The following is a 19999-nucleotide window of genomic DNA, read 5'->3' as shown; positions in this document are numbered from 1 at the left end:
AATATCAACTTGCGCGATTACAACTGATCCAAAACACGGCAGCAAGGCTAATAACAGGAAAAAAACCCTGGGAATCCATCTCTCCTTCACTGAGGAGCTTACATTGGCTAACCGTAAAAAAAATCGGATCACGTTCAAGACCCTCAGCCTCACCCACAAATGCGTGCATAGAGAAGCTCCGCAATACCTAATGGAGAAAATAAATCATTACACACCAAACCGCAGTCTTCGATCTGCCAAAAAAACCTCCTCCTCGTGCCCAAAGCCCGGTATAAATCCAAGGGTGATCGGAGATTCGCTGTCCAAGGGCCTCGGCTATGGAATGCTCTACCAATCAACATCCGCCTGGAAGAAAATCACCTGGCTTTTAGGAAAAAACTCAAGACCTTCCTCTTTTAGCAGATGATCAAAGCTCGCCACAGCGCCTAGAGGCGATTCAGTTTGCATTGTGCGCTATACAAGTATTTCATTCATTCATCTTAACGAAAGTTCGTACAAGTTAACGAACCTAACGTTAATTCGTATTTCGTAAGAATTGAAATTGAATTTCGGACACGAAATACGAAGTACGAATTAATTTTAATACAAACCGTAACGGAACAGAATGAAACAAATTTATTGATGGCGCCCATGTCTACCAATTTCCTTTTGATATATACCTGAGACAGGGATAGAGACACTTAACTGTGCCTCATTTAAAGTCCCAAATTCCCCCCTTTTTTTAAATTTTAGTAAATACAACCCCAAAGTGCCTGAAACAGGTTAGAGGAGATCAGCAACATTGGGATGCAAAAATAAAAAATGGAATAAAAAAAAATAAAAAAACATAGCAAATTAAGTGTCAAACTATATAAATATATACGCACGGACATGATATCCCTTTAAATATCCCAGCTTTATTCATCAGTCTAAGATGTGTTTATTGGGTTGTAATATCATTATATAGGCAAGAGCTAGGGCCAAGCAAGCTGAATCTGCCGATGACGCATAGCGTGCCTCTTCCAGCACAGCAACAGCTGCTTGAATACAGGAATAGCAGTGCAGGAAGAATACGTTCGGTTTGATAAAAGGGGCACATTAGGGAGAAACGTTCCTCCGCTCTCCTCGTGGCGTTGGTAAATTAGGCATTTCCAGTGTTTGTCAATCCGCCAGCCACGTTGTAGAAGAAATAATAAAAATCGGCAACTAAACACTGCAGGCCCATTCCCTTCATATAATCCATTACAGACTGGACCTATAAATGTTCTGGGCTGGATTTCAGCCTCTAGACACACGATTCTATCATATGACCCTTCGCATTCACATTGCTCAGCAATTGGTGTTCCCAGGACATCAGTTTACCAGCAACGTAGAATTCCCCTGTATACAGTTCAAGGATGAAGCTGGCCATACACTAGAATAAGAATTTGAAGCTGATCTCAATGTTTCAGTAAATTTTAAAAGCGCAACACTTTTTTTTTTTCTTAACAAAACAAACAAACAAACAACATTTCTTCCTGCATAGCTTCCAACTGTCCCTAATTTCGAGGGACTATCCCTCATTTGGAACAATGTCCCTCTTGCCTCCTCATTTGGTCTGATCTATATAAAATGCACCATTTATCTTTCAAAAAGTGTTTTCCCAGCACTAAACCTGTCATCCAATTTCTAAATTTTTGCATTTGTAAAATTCCAAAAGCCAATATAAAAAAGGAATAGTAGTGGTAAAAAAAAAAAAATATATATATATATATATATATATATATATATATATATATAAAAATAAAAAGCACTTGTGGGTTTAACCAACCAATTTTTGTACAGTTATCCTTTAACCACTTCAGCCCCAGAAGATTTTACTCCCTTCTTGACCAGAGCACTTTTTTCAATTCGGCACTGCGTCGCTATAACAATTGCGCAGTCATGCGATTCTGTACCCAACCTAAATTTGCGTCCTCTTCCCCCCCCCCCCACAAATAGAGCTTTCTTTTGGTGGTATTTGATCACCTCTGCGGTTTTTATTTTTTGCGCTATAAAAGAAAAAAAGAAGTAGAAAAAATTTTTTAATCGGGACTGCGATATTGTGGAGGACAAATTGGACACTTTTGACAAATTTTTTTTGGGACCATTGACAATTTTACAGCGATCAGTGCTATAAAAATGCACCGATTACTGTATAAATGTAGCGAGTTTAGGGTGGAGGAACTTGACTGGCCTGACCTCAACCCGACAATCATATTGCATAGGTGTGTACACCCGTGCAATCCAGGGATGGCCCATCCATTAAGGGCGCACTGTGCCGCTCCCCCTATCCATGCATCCGGCCCCTTTCAGCACGCCGGATGCATGGATTTCAATGCGGTGGGGGTGTTTGTTTTTTTTGAGAGGCTCTAATGGGCCTCAAAATAGGATGGGCTCAAGGCTCAGAGAATGCACTCACAGCCCACCCAGGTATGTTACAACAGAAAATGTATATTCACTATTGTAACACTGATCCTCCTCCTGGCCAATCAAGAAATGGGTTTTGACACATCACCCGATTAGCTGAAAGAAAAAGGCGATCCTATTGGACGCCTAGGAGGGGGGGGGGGGGGCGTTGCCTGTCATCCGCCTGGGGTAAGTGCTTGACTGACTGGCAAACAGCGAAGGGGGGGGGGGGGGGGAGATGCCACCAGCCGATTTGGGGGGGTTGCTTGACACCCCCCACCCCCAGCCGCCGCTGTTGCAATCCAATTCCAGTGTGGGAAAAAATTGGGGCCTGCACCTTTTTTTGTGTGAAGATTTGGTGCGGTTTGAGCCATACAGATGAATAGCTCAAATTGCACCGCACAGACATTGCATGCGATTTTAGCCCTGGTCCACACTGCATCACATCGCATTGGATAGAAATCACACGGCGTCCATGTGATCTGCTGCGGGTGTCAATGGTAGATCCGCGACACCCCGAAAACAGATCACAAAATGCAGTGCGATTGCCAGAATCGCATCGGTGTGAAAACTCATGCAATGTGATTCAGGTGCGGAGGAAAAAAAGGTCCTGTACCATTTTGGTGCGGGTGTGGATGCGATTTAAGTCATACAAAAACACTGCATGCGATTCTCACAGAAAATTGCACCGAATTCCTGTGCACATCACATGCAATATCTGTGCAGTGCGATTTATGTGCGAAACACTGCATATACCAGTATGAACCCAGGCTGCATAGTATCTAATATATGTGAACCCAGCCTATACAGGGGGGGTGTGTTACTGGCCAGATCACCAGGTGAAAACAGAAGGGGAAAAAAGCCTTAAAAAAAGTAAACGAATGCAGCCACCAGATCCAATGATTGGTAAACTGCAATACATTACATTTTTGGATTTGGGATTAATACCGCTTTGTTCCTACTTGCATTTGATGTCCGTTTAATATCTTTCATGTTTTTGCGCAAACAACTTTTTCAAAAAGGAACTGTTGGTCAGAGTTTGACGTGAACATTTCTTAAAAAACATGCAAATCTTGGCCATCATTGTTGTAAGTGCAGATTTCAGTGCACAACAATAAGCAGACCTTTGTGCAGTTGAATTAAAAAAGGAAGACGTTCAATTTGGAGAGGAAACAAAACACATCGGGGGTTGGCTTACTAAAGGCAAATAGACTTTGCACTCTGCAAGTGCAAATATGCAGTTTTTTTTGTTGTTTTTGTTTTGGTTTTCCTTGCATGCAATTTTGTATTCTTTGCAAAGTGAAGCTTTCATTTATTAACCTCTGGAGCAACTTTGCAAAGTGCACAACCTATTTTCCTTTAGTACAAGGTGACTAGATTTTTAAATGAAATCCGGGAACATTTTTTTTTTTTTTTTTAAATTGGCAAATGGTAAACCATTTTAAAAACGCATATTTTCCTTAAATTATATATGCAGTCAGAAGTGTAGCGTGGGTTGTCAGTGCCCGGGACAAGGCATGAAATGTGCACCCCCGCCAGACTTTTAGCACTCCCCGAGTCCCTGCCACTAGTACTGACCTACCTGCCCACCGAACTAACCTACCTGGTTTCCTACCCTGACCACTACACTGACCTGCCTTAACCCTTCACTGGCCTACCACTACACTGACCTACCCGATTCCTACACTGACCACTACACTGACCTACCCGATTCCTACACTGACCTGATTCCTGCACTACTCACACCCCCCTACATGAACAGCGTAGATTGGTTGATTTTGCTCACCTCTCCATGGCCTCCATGATAATCTATCAGAGCAGGGCTCTCCCCAGCACCAGGTACTGTTCCCAACACCCAGCTGCTCCTCAGTATCCCCTGCCAAGAGCTTCTCCAATAGCCGCCGTATGCTCTGCACTACTCCTGTCCTCCACTGTTCTCTCTCTCACACACACACACACACACACACACACACACACGCCGCCGCCCTCATCAGAGGGATCATGGGGGACAGGCTAGACTACATGAGTCCCTGGGCAGGGTCCTCAATCTGGGGACTGTCCCCGGAAACTGGGGTTTTCTGGTCACCCTACTTTAGTAAATCAACAATAGCTTTTCATTAGGGTAATTAACTGGACACTTGAGTCTGTGTCAGTCATGCTCTTCCCAGGTCAGTTTGCCCTCTGCAAGTGCAGTTGCTCCAGAGTTTAGTAAATGAGCAAAAGAACTCTACTAACTAACATCATCCAATCATGTGCAAGCAAAAACGCATTTAAAAAAAAAAAAATAATAATTAATTTAGCTTGCACGTGATTGGGTACTCTTTGCAAAGTGAAGCCTTACCTTGCTTACTAAGCTCTGGAGCAACTGCACAGTCTATTTACCTTTAGTAAATCAACCCCAAAGTATTGAAGCCAGAGATAACCAGGAACTAGCATTTCCAGTGTCAATGATGGCAGCCTTTGCATTCCCCATAGTGCAGGTTTCATTTGGGAAATCAATTTTCACTATGTTTGGCACTTTGTGAATCTGTTGCAAAGGTTTCTCCCCTAGAGATTCTGCTAGCAACGACACTTCCCGTTTTAGGCTGACAACCCTAAACCAGTTCCTGACAACTTTCAGCGGCGTTGTCAGCATGCCGCGTGCGCTCCTTCGGCTTTTTATTTTTAATAAGCAGCCCTGTTATCTGAACTCTTCTGGATAAGGTTGGCTTCAGTTTGGGAGGCTGAACTGCGATCAACCTCTGTCCGAGCTGCATCAACCAGCTTGGAGCTGCTTTTGTGTTCCCATTGACTGATATGGATAGGAGGAGCAGTTCCTTCAGCTGACTGTTGGGCTGTTTATGATTAAAAAAAACTATTTTCGAAAGGAAAGTCAAATGTTTGACCGTAATTATAGAACGCGTATTTATCCGTACAGCAGAGTAAAGCTGGATACACACTATACAACTTTTGTTGTTAGATTTCCTTTAGATTTACCTTCAACTCTGTAGTGCAAGGGCCTGCCTGATTACATACACATTGAAAAAGTGTTTAGATTTGACCTCATATTATATGGTTTTAGTAAATCCAAAGAAAAAAAAAAAAATATATTGTATAGCGTGTGTTTCCAGCTTTAGGGGCTGTAACTACCAATCAGATCTCAGGTTCCAACGAGGAAGTAAGTTGGCCATAAACACTTCATCCATGCAATATACAGCACGGGTGGACGAATCTCAATGGCTGCATGGAAACCCATGCCTCCTACCTCACCTTGTTTCCAGCAATACAACCTCTTTGGCGTTTGTCAGGTCTTTGCCCCCCCCCCCAGCTGCATGCTGTGATTCCATCATTGGGTCCCTACATCACTGCTGGGTCCTGTATGGACAAAGGGGTTGGAGGAAAGGACCACAGTGAGCAAACACTGATAGGGCTTTCACACCAAACCGCCCATAGTGTTGGCAGTAAAACACCACTATTTTTAGCGGCGTTTTACCGTTGGATTTGCGGCGCATTTTGGACACTAGCGGGGCGCTTTTAGTGGCATTTTGCTGACAGTATTGCAGCGCCCAATGGGAGCAGCAGTAAACACACCGCTCCAAAGAAGCTGCTGGCAGGACTTTGCTTGACGTCCTGCCAGCGCACTGCTTCGGTGTGAAAGCCCTCGGGTTTTCACACTGCAGACAATGGAGCAGCAGTTTGAGGGTGGATTGGTGTGAAAGGGGTCTTATGGTGGCTGCAGCAGTGGAATGGAGGCAAGGTAGAAGACATGGGCTGGCAGAAAGGAGAGTATAATGGCTCCTCCCTGGTTGGGTACTGAAGGTTTACTTTTTAAGCAAGTCAGATTATGCGATTTTCTTTCTTGCAACCAGTCAGCATTGAAGGGGGAATCCCTCCCGCAGCGCCATCGTGTTCTCCAGTAGACAGCGGTGCGCAGGCGCACTGAGCACGCTGCCGTCAACGGCGATATGCCGCGAGTGGCGGCTCCCGTGCGCATGCGCGGGAGTGATGTCATTGCGGCTTCGCCGAACGACAGCGGCGAGACCCACCGAGAAGATGGATGCGCCAGACTACAGGGGACAGCGGTGACATTGCTGGTTCCTGTGTCAGGTAAGTGACACATAATGGACTACTATGCGATGCGATGCGATGCATAGTAGTCCATTATGCTTTACCTTTGCAGGGAATGAAAGAGGAAGTAAACTCATCAGGGTTTACTTCCTCTTTAAAACACGTGAACACTCCACAAAATTGCTGGATTGATGAAAATTCTTTATTGTTTACAGGTAACATCAACAGTCTCCCTTGAATAAATCTTAGGGAAAGAGTTGAGTTGGTGAAGCCCTTCCTTCGAAAGTTTTTGATTTGGAATGTATAAAACCGTGTACATTGACTCAACTGATCTCATGTCAATGAAATTTTGCTACAATGTATGAACAAAAAAAAAAATAAAATAAGAAAACACCCTGCTTGTAGCAGCTTTGGTGCAGAATTAGATTGTAAGCTCCCACGAGCAGGGCCCTCCAAAGCCTCCTGTATTGAATTGTATTGTACCGTCTTCACTCAATCTGTAAAACACTGCACAATCTGTTCCCGCTATATATATCCGTACAGAAAGATAATGCCAGCAAAGCACATCTTACATAGGGACGAATGGTAATAATGCATGGAAGAGTCACACACTGCATGAAAAGCTCAGGTATACAGATGTAGCCAAACTCAAAGAATGGCAAATCTACTTCCAAGAAAGCAGAGTAACGAGACATATTCATATCAGAATCACATCATTATAATGGTGGCACCAGAGCCAGGACAAGGAGGTGGGTAGGAGGGGAAGTTTCTCTGGGCGCAGTGAAGCAAAGAACAGATGCAGGGTGTTGCACCCATTCTACGGCATGTATTAATAGTGGGGGAGGGGGGGCGCGCAATTCTGCATTCTTGCCCTGGGCGCTGGGTGACCCTGTCTCGGTACTGGGTGGCCCATATGATTTTATTATCAAAATGATCGAATCAGAAACCGGTCAATTAGCTATAATTTCTCTTCTGTTTGATTTAGACTCAGTTTAGGTCAGATGTCGTTCAAACTGAGCCCAGAACTGAAAATGATTGTTTTGCATCAATCAGCAGAACTGAGGTGATTAAAGCTTGCAATAGACAGCTCGAATGTTGGCCAGTATTGTAGGAACCAGCCGAGATCCAAACCATATAATCGGCAAGGCTCAAATGTACCCAAGTTGATCAATTGATCAAATTGGGTTTAACCAACCTGCCAGATTTTACATGCAATTATTGTTAGTGGCTCTAGATATAATTACTGCGTTTTCCCGGAGGGGGTGGCTTTCCCTGTCGTGCCCCCCCCCCCCCCCTCCAGGAAAACCCAATGGCTCCAAAACTTTGTTGATTGGGAATCAAGCGAATTTCTATGCTGCAACCAGGCTGGCAGAACAGTTTGTGCAGACGTTTAAGAAGCACTTACTGTCCACTCTGGACCAGATCGGACTGTCAGAGGAGAAGCTGCTGGACTTCTTGACCATGTCCCGAAACACAAAACACGCTACTACTGGGCTGTCCCCTGCTTTTCTTATGTATGGCAGTCATCTCCGCACCAAACTGGATTTAGTCCGTCCACAGGAACAGTCACCAACACCTCCTCCACCAGGTCGTACTGGATTCCATGCCGGTGATCTTGTATGGTTTTGGAATTACAGAGGTTTGCTTCATTGGCTTTCTGGCATAACTGATGGACCTTTTGGAAGAAGAATGTACCTCGTTTGCCTGGAGAATGGCATTTATGTTAGACGACACCTTTCGCAATTGAGGAAGCGCATTTGCCGACCACTAGAGACAAACTCGACTCCTCTTTCTAACCAACCACCAGAGCCTACTCAGGGTTCTACTGGTGACATATGGCATGGTGTCTGGCATAATCCCACAAGTTCACAACCAACCCCTGGAAAGGTTGGTGACCATATTCCTGAGGAGTGCAGACATGTGCCTGTAGTCGCAGAAACTAATTGGTCTGTTGGACACCCACTGACATCTCCAGAACCCTTGACCCACTCTATCCCTTCCAGTGCTGTGCCACTTCGTAAGTCTGCCCGCCAACGACATCAGGCTCCTCTTTGGCAAAGCACTGAAATCTTACGGGTCAGGAAACTGAGAAAAAGGGCTCCTGAAGGCATAGGACTGAGTTGGAGATACTACTTGCTGAACTGATCCTGTCTGCCTTGTTCTTTATGTGAGATAGATATATATATATATATACACACACACACACACACACACACACACACACACACACACACACACACACACACACTTTTTTTTTCAGTTTTATTTTTTTTTATTCAAGAAAGAGGAGGTGTAATGTTTATGCAGAATCACTGTGACCCTTAACCCCTTTCTCCTGATGCATGCTGGGGGAGGGGCTATACCAGGAAGTCATGCACAGTGTGTGGGACTGGGAAGCAGCAGCATGATACTTAGAGGGAGATCTGTATATGACTCCTCCATGTAAGAACGTACATCGCTTTCTGAGTAATAAACCCTTCCCTGGTTAAGAAGTGCATCCAGCCTGTGTGTAACTTGCTGAGCAGACACTGGCAGCATTGCTAGCAACACCCCGAGAGACCCTTTTGACAAAAAGGGACATAACAGTAAAAGGCAGGCAGAGTTTAGAGAATAGTCGACATTTGGTCCAAGATCATACACAGGGAAATCCAATAAACAGAGCTGCCAAGTTGGTCGCTTGGAAAAAGTGTTACAAATGCAATATCACATGCAAGACACTGTAGGCTTGACTAGCTTATATCAGGTTTGGTATCCACCCAGAGTCTGGCCACAATCAATCGCTTTGCAGGTAGACAGACAAGGAGAATGCCACAGCCAAAACCAGGATGCTGGAACCAGTAGCTATGATGGAGCAAGCTCCTGACAGGTAGAGACATAAATTTTTTTTATATATATATATATATATATATACATATACATATACATACACACACACACACACACACACACACACACACACACACACACACCCACAGAGACTGAACCGAGTGGTCTTTATTCAAACTTAACAACTATGAAAAGAAAATCGATCAATTATCAAAGCCTGTATGGTCACCATAAGGCCTTTCCCAGACTCAGCCAACAAAACAGCAAAAAAATTGAAAAGTAGGGGTGAAGCAGTTGGGAACCGAAAGTCTGTTCTCAACCAGTACTTTTTTTGGCACCAGAAATTCTAGTACAGACATTTTTGGCACTAATAGCTTTTATCCCATGTGTTTCCTATCACACTTGAAAAATACATTTATCACACCCGAAAAATGTAATAGCCTAACTGGTTCTTAACCTCTGCATTACCCCTAAACTTAACAGCTTTATCTTAAACAGTAATAAATATAATATGAACAGTAGCAGATAAAACACTGTCATGCTGAAAGCATCAAAAGTTTTCAACAAATTATTACAGCAGCAGCATTAGTAGTAAAAAATAAAAATAAAAATAAAAAAAAAAAAACACGACATTCCCAGCATTGGGAAGCATGGTGTTATTAGGATAGTATATTTGTACTGGGTATGGATTTTTTACAGTACACGGCCAGTGCGGTGTTTACATTAGGGTGACCAGACATCCCCGGTTCCCGGGGACAGTCCCCAGATTGAGAACACTGTCCCTGGACCAAGTCTGTCTGGGGCAATTTCAATGACAATCAGTGCAGAATTAAAAAAAAAAAATCTGAATTACACCCCCCCACTCTGCTGCTCTTACTAGCTTAGGGGGGGTGTATTTTTTTCCCCATTATCCTGTGCCCCTTTCTGATGATCATGTGCTGGTCAGGGCGGAGGGAAAATTTCTTCAGTTTCAGGGTGCATGCCCATCCAGCTCTGCTTGCATGTTCTTCTGCCTTGGCTCAAATCCCGGCCAGCCGCTTGCCTGTTTATCTCCTTGCCTTCCCTGGTGGAGTGATTTTCCTCTGCTCCCCACCCAGTAGTAGCCGGGGCCCAGAGAGTAAGACTTGACAGGCTGTGAGGCAGGCAGCAGCAGCGATGGGCAGAGAGTGCTGATTGCCGCCATTGCTAGTAAAAATAAATAAATATATGTCCCCGGATTTCATTTTAAAAATCTGGTCACCTTAGTTTACATCCTCCTAGTTCTCGTAGTCCGTAAGGATCACATGACAGGGGCAAGAGAGGAGGATGATGGGAATGGAGTAGATTTTAGGCCTCTAGTAATGGTAGCAGGGTGAGAACGCAGGAGCACATTTGGTAGAAAGGCACAGAGCGTGGTCATCCCATAACAGGAAGTGCCTATACAAGGACCATCATGGCAGAATCAACAATTTTAATGAAAGCTGAATATTTACATAGTTAGTCAGGTTGAAAAAAAGACACAAGTCCATCTAGTTCAACCAAAAATAAATAAATAAAAAAAATGAAACCATATACACAAATCCTTCACCCACAGTTGATGCGGAGGAAGGCAAAAAACAAAAAAAACAAAGCAAAGCATGCTCCATTTTCCCTGGATCAACTTTACCTATATATATGTCATAACCCAGTTATCTTCTGTACATTTAGGAAATAATCCAGGCCTTTCTGGAAGCAATCTACTGATCTGACCAGAACCAGCTCTGCAGGGAGTCTATTCCACATTTTCACAGCTCAAGAGCACCCCCTTGTCCTCTGTGATGACCTGAAAATTAATAACTTGACACCAAGTTCACTATATGGACCCCTATGTTGATCATATCCCCTCTTAAAAGTGGAGTTCCAGGCTATGTTTATTAAAAGTCAGCAGCTACAAAAAGTGTAGTTGCTGACTTAATAAACAGACACTTACCTGTCCCACGGTCCAGCGATGTGGACGAATGGAGGGTTGCTCCTCTCCCCCTCCTCTCTGCCGGCGCCTCCATTGCTTCACGGGCACACATGGACCATGCGCAAGTCGTGTTGCGCTCCCGGAGTGGACAGGCGGACCTGCCACGTGTCCCAGGAGTTCGCCTAGAGAAGTGATGGCAAACCTTGGCACCCCAGGTGTTCTGGAACTACATTTCCCATGATGCTCATGTACTCTGCAGTGTAGTTGAACATCATGGGAAATGTAGTTCGAAAACATCTGGGGTGCCAAGGTTTGCCATCACTGGCCTAGAGGGAGGGACCGCCTAAGATCAAAGGAGGAGGAGTCGGCTTGGCAGTCCCTGGGTGGAAGGAGGAAGTGGGACAGGAAGTCACCCTCCTAATGAAGCCCCCACTCCCCCCCCCCCAAAAAAATGTTACATGCTAAATGTGGCATGTAAGGGGGCGAGGAGTGCTTAAAGCCGAAGTTCCATTTTTGGGTGGAACTCCGCTTGAATCTCCTCAAGAGAGGATAGATTCAGTTCCTCCACGCCCCTTATCAGTTTGGTTGCCCTTCTCTGCACTTTCTCCAGTTCCTGATATCCTTTTTGAGAATTGGTGCCCAAAACTGAACTGCATATTCCAGATACAACTTCTGTCTTTCATGAATCCATGCTGTCTGCTGCTTAAAATATTTTTTTTTACAGCAAGAACTCATCTATGTGGTCTTTTATTAAACTCTCCAGTATCTTCCCGACAATAGAAGTTAAACTAACAGGCCTATAGTTACTTTGTTCCCTTTTTTTTAAATTTGGCACCACATTGGCCCTACGCCAATCCAGTGGTACCATTCTAGTCATTAATAAGTCCCTAAAAATTAGGAACAATGGCTTTGAAATGACAAATCTATTCTTTTAGGATCCATGCCATCTGGTCCAGGTGCTTTATCCACCTTTAGTCTGTCTAAATATTTCTGGACCATAACACTTTTGCATGGTTGACAACATTTTGAAATTACATGAACATGTTAAAGCTTATAAAAGATTTTACAGATCAGGCTCATATCTTATTAAAAGTGACTGAGCATTTGATTTCAAATAAAATTAGGCAAAAATCAATTTCTAGCTAAGTGTGTGTTTACTACAGGGAAAAAAAAAAAAAAAAAAAAAAAAAAAAAAAAAAAAAATCGGAGGCTATGCCAGAATATACAGGAAAAGAAAAACCCCTCCAGTTGCCACAAATCCCAAATGTATCTGCTCTGTCCAGGTCACCCCCCCCCCCCCCCCCAATGTGTTTCGCTCCACCCCTGGTGTTTAGTTATGGAGATGAGAATTCACTGTGCTTGCTGTGGGGGCAATCAGCAAGAGGGAGGGGCCAAGAGCACTAGTGATGGACCCCAGAAGAGCAGGGTCGGGGCTGCTCTGTGCAAAACCACTACACAGAGCAGATAAGTATGACATGTTTGTTATTTTTTTTTTTTTTTAAAACAAAAAAGAAAGCCTTTAGTATCACTTTAAGAACCAAGTTCAATAATTAGTAGGGATCTGAACAATCTGCTTCTCGGCCAGCACGCAGCTGGAAAAACCAGTAGGATGTAGAGTGTACTGTGCCAATTGAAAGCTTAGAATGGACAATCGGGTGCCAAATTTAGGAACATGCGATGTTGCTGTCTGTATGCACGTGCACCCCTGGATTCACACTGTTCTTAGAGCATTTCTTTTTACTTTTTTGAAGACTTGGACATTTTTGTTTTAGCCAATGCAAAGCCATTTAGGAGAAGGACAGGCAAGAAATTACATAAACACGATAGGTGTGAATGGATACTATTGAATAGGACTGTTGATGTTGAGCATTGACGCACCTTAGGAAATGTGCTTCAAACAGCTCAGGTGTGAACTGGACCTTGTGTAAATCCTGGTTTCTGTGCAGTTAGATTAACCATTTGGCAAAATCAGTTACACTCTGCAAGGGTTTTTTTTCTCCAGAGTGTCAGAGTTGCCCTTGCAGAGTTACATAGTTAGTAAGGTTAAAGACACCAGTCCATCCAGAGTGAGTGTCTACAATTGTCCCTATCCATGTACATTGCACACTCACATTGGTCCCTACCCTCAAGGAGCCCACAATCCAAGGTCCTCATTCATATACTAGAACCAATCATGGACAGAAGCCTATTAACCTATGTCTTTGGAGTGTGGGAGGAAACCTACACAAGCACAGGGAGAACATGCAAACGCCAGGCAGGTAGTGTTGTGGTTGGGATTTGAACCAGCGACCCTTCTTAGGCCGCGTACACACGGGCGGACTGTTCGCCCAACTTTGTCCGCTGAACAGTGTTTGGGCGGACAGTCCGCTCGTGTGTGGGCTTTCAGCGGACAGTTTCAGCGGACAGTTTGACGGACAAGGTTTTTCGGAATTTCCGAAAAACTGTCCGCTGAAACCTTGTTTCAGCGAACAGTCCGCTCGTGTGTAGGCTTGTTCGTCAAACAAAGTTGCGCGCATGCTCAGAAAGGATTTTCACGCCGAAAGCTATAATGCAGTGTATAGGACGTCGTATTTTTCGTCCCGTCGTACGTGCCGTTCACGTCATCGCGCACGGTTTCAGCAAACTGTTCGTCCGTCGTGTGTGGCCATGTCCGTCCATGCTAATTTTGAGCGGACTGTTTGCCGAAACTGTTTGACGGACAAAGTTGGGCGAACAGTCCGCGCGTGTGTACGCGGCCTTACTGCTAACCACTGTGCCGCCTAATAGAGTGCAACTGTCTATTTGTCTTTAGTAAATCAATCCCTTTTTGTGACTTGTTACAAATGTACAATATTGCAATCTGATCACTGGGAGATAGGAGACGGAGGAAATTCTTCCTCCTTCTTGCAGAAGACTGATGGCATCATCTCAGCCTAGGCAGAGTTACTGATTGGAGTGTAAGGATTGCATTTAGTGATTAAAGTGATATTAAAGTCTTGGCTTTTTTTTAAAAAAATTACAAGCACGTTATACTTACTAGATATATGCATGATGAAAAAAATTGTTTTGTTTCCTTTCGTTTTCGATAAATTTGATTGATTCGTTCAATTCATATTCGGAATTAGTTTTATGTCTTTTTCAAATATTCTTTGAATTTACAGATTTTTTTTCCCCAATTCAAAAAACTTTCGAATCGGCTGAATTGAAAATGTAGGATTTCTGTTTCTTGATTTGAATGTGGCAAAGTGAATAAACAAAAAGAAAAATCTTCATCAATAGATTACAATGACTCTTTAAATCACCTTTGGCTTAACTAAAACAGCATTATTTTTCGAAATGGTGCTCTAATAACACACAGTCTTTGATTTCAGAAACATGTTTACAGTTTGAATTCGGCTGGAATTCGATGTAAAATTCAATTCAAATTTCAATTTCAGAAATTCAGACAAATTTTGTTTGGTTATTTGGAGCATTCGGTAAAGTTTGTTTATACTGCAGTTCTGAGAGATTATATATATATATATATATATATATATATATATATATATATATATATATATATATATATATATATATATATATATATATATAGAAAAATTTGTCTGAAAATGTATTCGAAAAATGAGCCACACATGTCTAATACTTACCTGCTCTGTGCAGTTTTGCACAGAGCAGCCTTGATCCGCCTCTTCGCGGGTCCCCCTCGCCGGCGCTCCTGGCCCCTTCCCCCTGCCGAGTACCCCCCACAGCAAGCAGGTTGCTCTTGGGGCACCCAAGCTGGCACGCTCCTGACCCGTGGCACTGTGAGTCCATTCACACATGGAGCTGTGGCTCGACTCCGCCCCCTCCATCTCCTGATTGGCTCGCTGACTGTGATTGATAGCAGTGGGAGCCCACTGCTGCCAAAAGCCAATCAGGAGTGCGAGTCCCTGGGGAGGCAAGGCTCTCCCGGACATTACTGGATTGAGAGGGGGCTTAGGTAAGTATTAGGGGGGCTGGGCGGGCTGCTGCACACAGAAGATTTTTTACCTTTATGCATAAAAAAAGGTTAAAAAAAAAAAAAAAAAAAAAAAAAAGGCACAGATATGAACGTGTCTCATAGGAAACCATGTTAAATGAACTGTAGTGAATTTCTGCAAAAAAAATAAAATAAATACACGCATAGGTGTGAACCGAGTCTAGAGTTGGAACTTTTCTGAAATAAATGATACAGCTTCTTTATATTAGGACATGCCATAATAAATGTATTCAAGCACACTTGTACATTTACCGAAGCATCACTTTCATTCCTTTTGTAACGTGGGTTATTTTGTAATCCTGTTAAAAACAACGCAATTTTTATTTCATATTTTTTTTTTGCTACTCAGCAGTGCAAACAGCTTCTATCAGAGCCTAAACACACAAGTATTTTGCAATCATGACAAAGCCCCTTTAAGCATTTATACTTTATAGTCTATGAGGCGAGAGATGTGTTAATTCATTGGTGTGCTCTTGAAGCTGACACAGCTGTTTTCTCTACCAAATTTCTAATTGAATGATTTAATTCCAAACAAGAACCAGATGGTTACTAAGAGGATTATTAATTTTTTTTTTTTTTTTTTCAAACCACATTTTAAAATGATCCGGCCAATAGGCCAAATTTATGAGAAAATCTTACGCAAGGCAGTTTTAGCGTGGCATCAGTTAAGTGTTTTACAGGGGCGCTGTATGTGGATTCAGCAGCTTCCGCCGCTGCCTTTGTCCACCCTGGTTATTCACAGGCTACGTTTTATGAATGAGGATATATTGCATCTTTCAATACGTGACACTCCCTTTTAGATTGTAAGCTCTAACGAGCAGGGCTCTCTGATTCCTCCTCTATAATATTGTATTGTATTGTACTGTCTGCCCTCACGTTGTAAAGCGCTATGCAAACTGTTGGCGCTATATAAATCCTGTATAATAATAAATACTACATGTGGAGGGCATTGTTCTGCCTTGACCAGATCCTGCTAAAAAGATCATTATCACCCCATTAAAATGATGCAAATTTATGTAAAATGAATTAAAAGAAAATAAAGTCAATATGATATCTGGGAACATGGCAGAGGGACAAAGTTCATTTGCTGAATACACCTTAAAAATAGGGCTTATTTACTAAGAGAGTATATGCCAAGTGCAAGCGTTTAGGGCCTGTTCACACCAGGTGCGATTGGACTACGCTGAAAAAACCCCCCAAAAAAAAAAACACAAACACTGCATGCACTACTTTTTCTCAGCACAGTGCGACGCAATCCACCACCACGCTGCGCCCAATACAACTTAATAAAATGTTGAAATGTCACTGTACAACTGTGTGACATTTCAATAAAGTTTTTTTTTTTATTTTATTTTATTTATTTTTTTTTAACGGAAAAAAAACAAAAAACAAAGCTGACTGCAAAATCTCCTTTAGATCTACCAACACCTATGTTGTGCAAGGGCCTGTCTCACTGGATACAAACAGAATGGGCTGCCGAGATTTGCCTTCACATTACATAGTTTTGGTAAATCTAAAAAGGAGATTGTACAATCAGATTGTATAGTTTATGGCCAGCTTTAGCCTCACCCTCTCACTTGCCAGGCCTTAGTAAACTCAAATCTGATTGCTTGCTACGAGTTATAACCCTTTGCATTGCAAAATAAGCAGCCCTTACCAAAGCTCTTCATTTTCTGAGGATAATTTTACAGATTCATATAAATAGCTATAATATTCCCTGGCGCCTATCACTGAATATAATAAATATACTTGTCTTTTATTTTTTTATTTTTTGCTTGGGAGGGGGGATGCATCTTGTTGCCATAATAAATTAAAATGCAGCGACACCGCTCACAGTTACCATGACAACACTACTGAAATAGCTTCAAGATGATGCTGTACAGGGTACTGCACAAAGATAGGAGAGGTTTAAAGCAGACAGTTCATTAAAGCTTGCTGATTTTTTTTTTTTTTTTTTTTTTTTTTTTTATTTGTATTATTTTGGCACTTCATTATTATTTTGTCATTTTATTATTTCATATAGTCATTTTTCTATTACTTTTTTATTCTATTTGTTACATTATTATTATTATTATTATTTGCTCATTTTGATTGCCTTTTTTAAATGAGGAATAAGATTCAACATACACACACACAATTTATATATATATATAAATATATATATATATATATATATATATATATATATATATATATATATATATATATATATATATATATATATATAAATTGTAAGCTCTTCTAAGCAGGGCCCTCTTAATCCTCTTGTATTTTATTGTAACTGTATTGTCTCCTTTTATATTGTAAATCACTGCATAAAATAGTTGGCACTATATAAATCTATAAAACTATATATAATCTTATATAATAATAAAAATATATATATTTTTATTATTGATATATAGTGCACACTATAATGTGCGTAAAAAAAATAAAAAATAAAAATGCATGCATCTTGTCTGTTTAAAAACAGCTATTACAAAAATTTAAAACGTACAGTAGGTTTATTGTAGTAATGAATGGCTTTTTAAAAATGAAGAAAATAAATATACATTCATGGAGCACAGATTTTTAGCTTCACCATTTGCCTCCCTCCCCCCTCTCCCCAAAGCCAGCACAATGGTACATACTATACTCCCAAACACAATCAAAGCCCACATGACTGTTTAAATATACATAGGGGTGGACTGTCATCTTAATGAAGCCTTAAGGCTCAATAAACAATAATTAACCACGGCCTTATAAAATAAATATAATTACACCTAAGCAGAACCTAAGCAAATATTTGCTAAACAAACTGTCTCGACAACTATTAGCAAAGAACCTATTTTTAGATATTTGTTTTCTCCTTTCGGTTGTTTTGTGCAAAACCAAAAAAAAAAAAAAAAAAAAAAGGGATCAAAAATAAAACATTTTCTGGATGGTATAGAAGTGAAATGCACAGTTTTCCAGGTACCAGTGGATATAGTGAAATAATAAATAAATGTTACCAGTGTGATTATAAAAGGAATAAAAAAAAAAAAAAAAACACAACAGTGGAGGAAGAAATACAATGTTTCAAAGAGTAAATATTTTAGGCTGTAATGTCAACAGAAAAAGAGGAAATGAAGGAGGATCTGTACCTTGGCTTGTGCAGGCAGTGCAGGTCTAGCAGAGTCCCCCTCTATGCAGCTCTGTAGGAAGCAATAATACACAAGGCTCTCTGGAAAGCAGAAAAAGCCCTAGTGGAGCTATCTCCACCCATCAGGAAATTAAAGATCACCCACTTCCTCTAGCCTGAAAATCAAAAGGGGGCTACTGGCTTGCTGCAGTTGCCTGCCTCTTGTGTTTCTTGCTGCATGTCAGTTTAGGTTGAGCTCATTTCCTGCAGAACTGAGGTTTTGGGGCTGTGGGCAGCAGCAGCTGTCAATCAATCAATCAATCACTCACTCACCTCCTCAGGCCAGTCCTGCTGTGGCACTTCTTCTCCCCAGCTGCATGCTCTATTCTGCCTCCTCTTTGCTTTTCCCCCCTCTAAGTGCCATCTGTCGTGTCCTCAGATGGGTGTTCCCTGGTTTGAACACATGCATGATTAAAAGGAGCACACACTGGCTGTCTCATCTGCTTGGAAATTAGTTTTTTTTTTGCAGCCTGTAGATTAGTAAACCATGCACTGGCGGTACAATGAAGCTCTGGCACAGGGCAGTCTATTGTTCTGTGGGGAAGAAGAAAAAGCTCTTTTCATTTCAGCCAACAAAGGTGATTAGATGGCTTAATGCACTGCGATTAACACCTTCGATGACAAATGCCCACTTTGTGCCCGGGCAAAAAATATTCAATAGTGGAAAGCTGTTATCATGGACCCAGGAGCTCTTTTGACTTTAGATATAGTACATGGGGGATTAATGTGGGTCTGTTTTCGAAGGCAAGCCCGAGCAATACTGACATATTTCTTAATTTGTTACTATAAGCAGGGGCGGGCACTGCTTGAGGGCCCCAGGCCACTAGGGGGCCCCATCAGGGTTGCCAGCCTCAGTAAAACCAGGGACAGTATGTAAAAATCTGTATTTTTTTTTTTACATCTGTCTCTAAAATGTCCCTTACCGACATCCTTTTGGTCTAAAAATCCAGAGATTATAGCTGCCCCACCTCTCCAGTACCTTCTCAGCCAATAGAAACAAGTCTGTGTATACTGTGGGATTGTATACTGTGTGTGCGCGTTTGTGTATACTGTGTGTGTGCGTTTGTGTATACTGTGTGGTCCCATAGTCTCTGATTGCCTGGGAGCCCCATAGCCTCCTATTGCCCGGGGCCCCATGAGTTGTCAGTCCACCCCTGACTATAAGTATTTACATAGCGCAAACAATTTACATACTGTACATCAGTTCCTTCCCCCAAGGAGCTTGCAATCTAAGCTCCTAATCTTACATACATACACACTCACACATACTAGGGCCAATTAAGACAGGAGCCAATTATCCTACCAACATGTTTTTGGAGTGTGGGAGGAAACCAGAGTAGCCGGAGGAAAACAAGCACAGGGAGAACATGCAAACTCCATTTAATCCTAGGATTCAAACTGGGGACAAGTGATGAGTGAGCTGTCCAGGCCGAGCATCAGTTTGGCCCCAAACAGCGCCTATTTGTTCTCCCGCTGAGCGCCCCACAATGCCCTGCGTGCTGCACAGTGCATTGTAACGGCCCTGATTGGCTGAAGTAGCGATCAGGTGCAAGGCTTTGCCCAATCAGGGCACAGAGAACTTTGAGAGCCCTGATTGGACAAAGCATTCATGATGACTTTGTCCATTCATGGCTCA

The 19999-nt window shown here is 42.2% G+C and overlaps 1 protein-coding gene across 3 annotated transcripts in view; it reads right to left on the bottom strand.

The window, feature by feature from the left end:
• GNG2 (G protein subunit gamma 2) overlaps positions 1-18798 on the bottom strand; it is a 151088-nt gene extending 132290 nt beyond the window's left edge. Inside the window, exon 1 of one of the 3 annotated variants that reach the window (XM_077466796.1) lies at positions 18637-18798. The gene's annotated coding sequence lies outside the window, so the exon portion shown is untranslated. Of the gene's footprint in view, positions 1-215; positions 236-18325; positions 18542-18636 lie in introns of those variants that run through there. The other 2 variants (XM_077466795.1, XM_077466797.1) reach the window with 2 other exon arrangements.
• Positions 18799-19999: the final 1201 nt, after the last annotated feature.

Source organism: Lithobates pipiens, unplaced genomic scaffold (assembly GCF_037356315.1).
Source record: "Lithobates pipiens isolate NorthernLeopardFrog02 unplaced genomic scaffold, aLitPip1_a1.2 Scaffold_37, whole genome shotgun sequence".
NCBI lineage: Eukaryota > Metazoa > Chordata > Amphibia > Anura > Ranidae > Lithobates > Lithobates pipiens.
The sequence above is the reverse complement of the archived record's forward strand: the minus strand, read 5'-3'. Positions and strand labels throughout refer to the sequence as shown.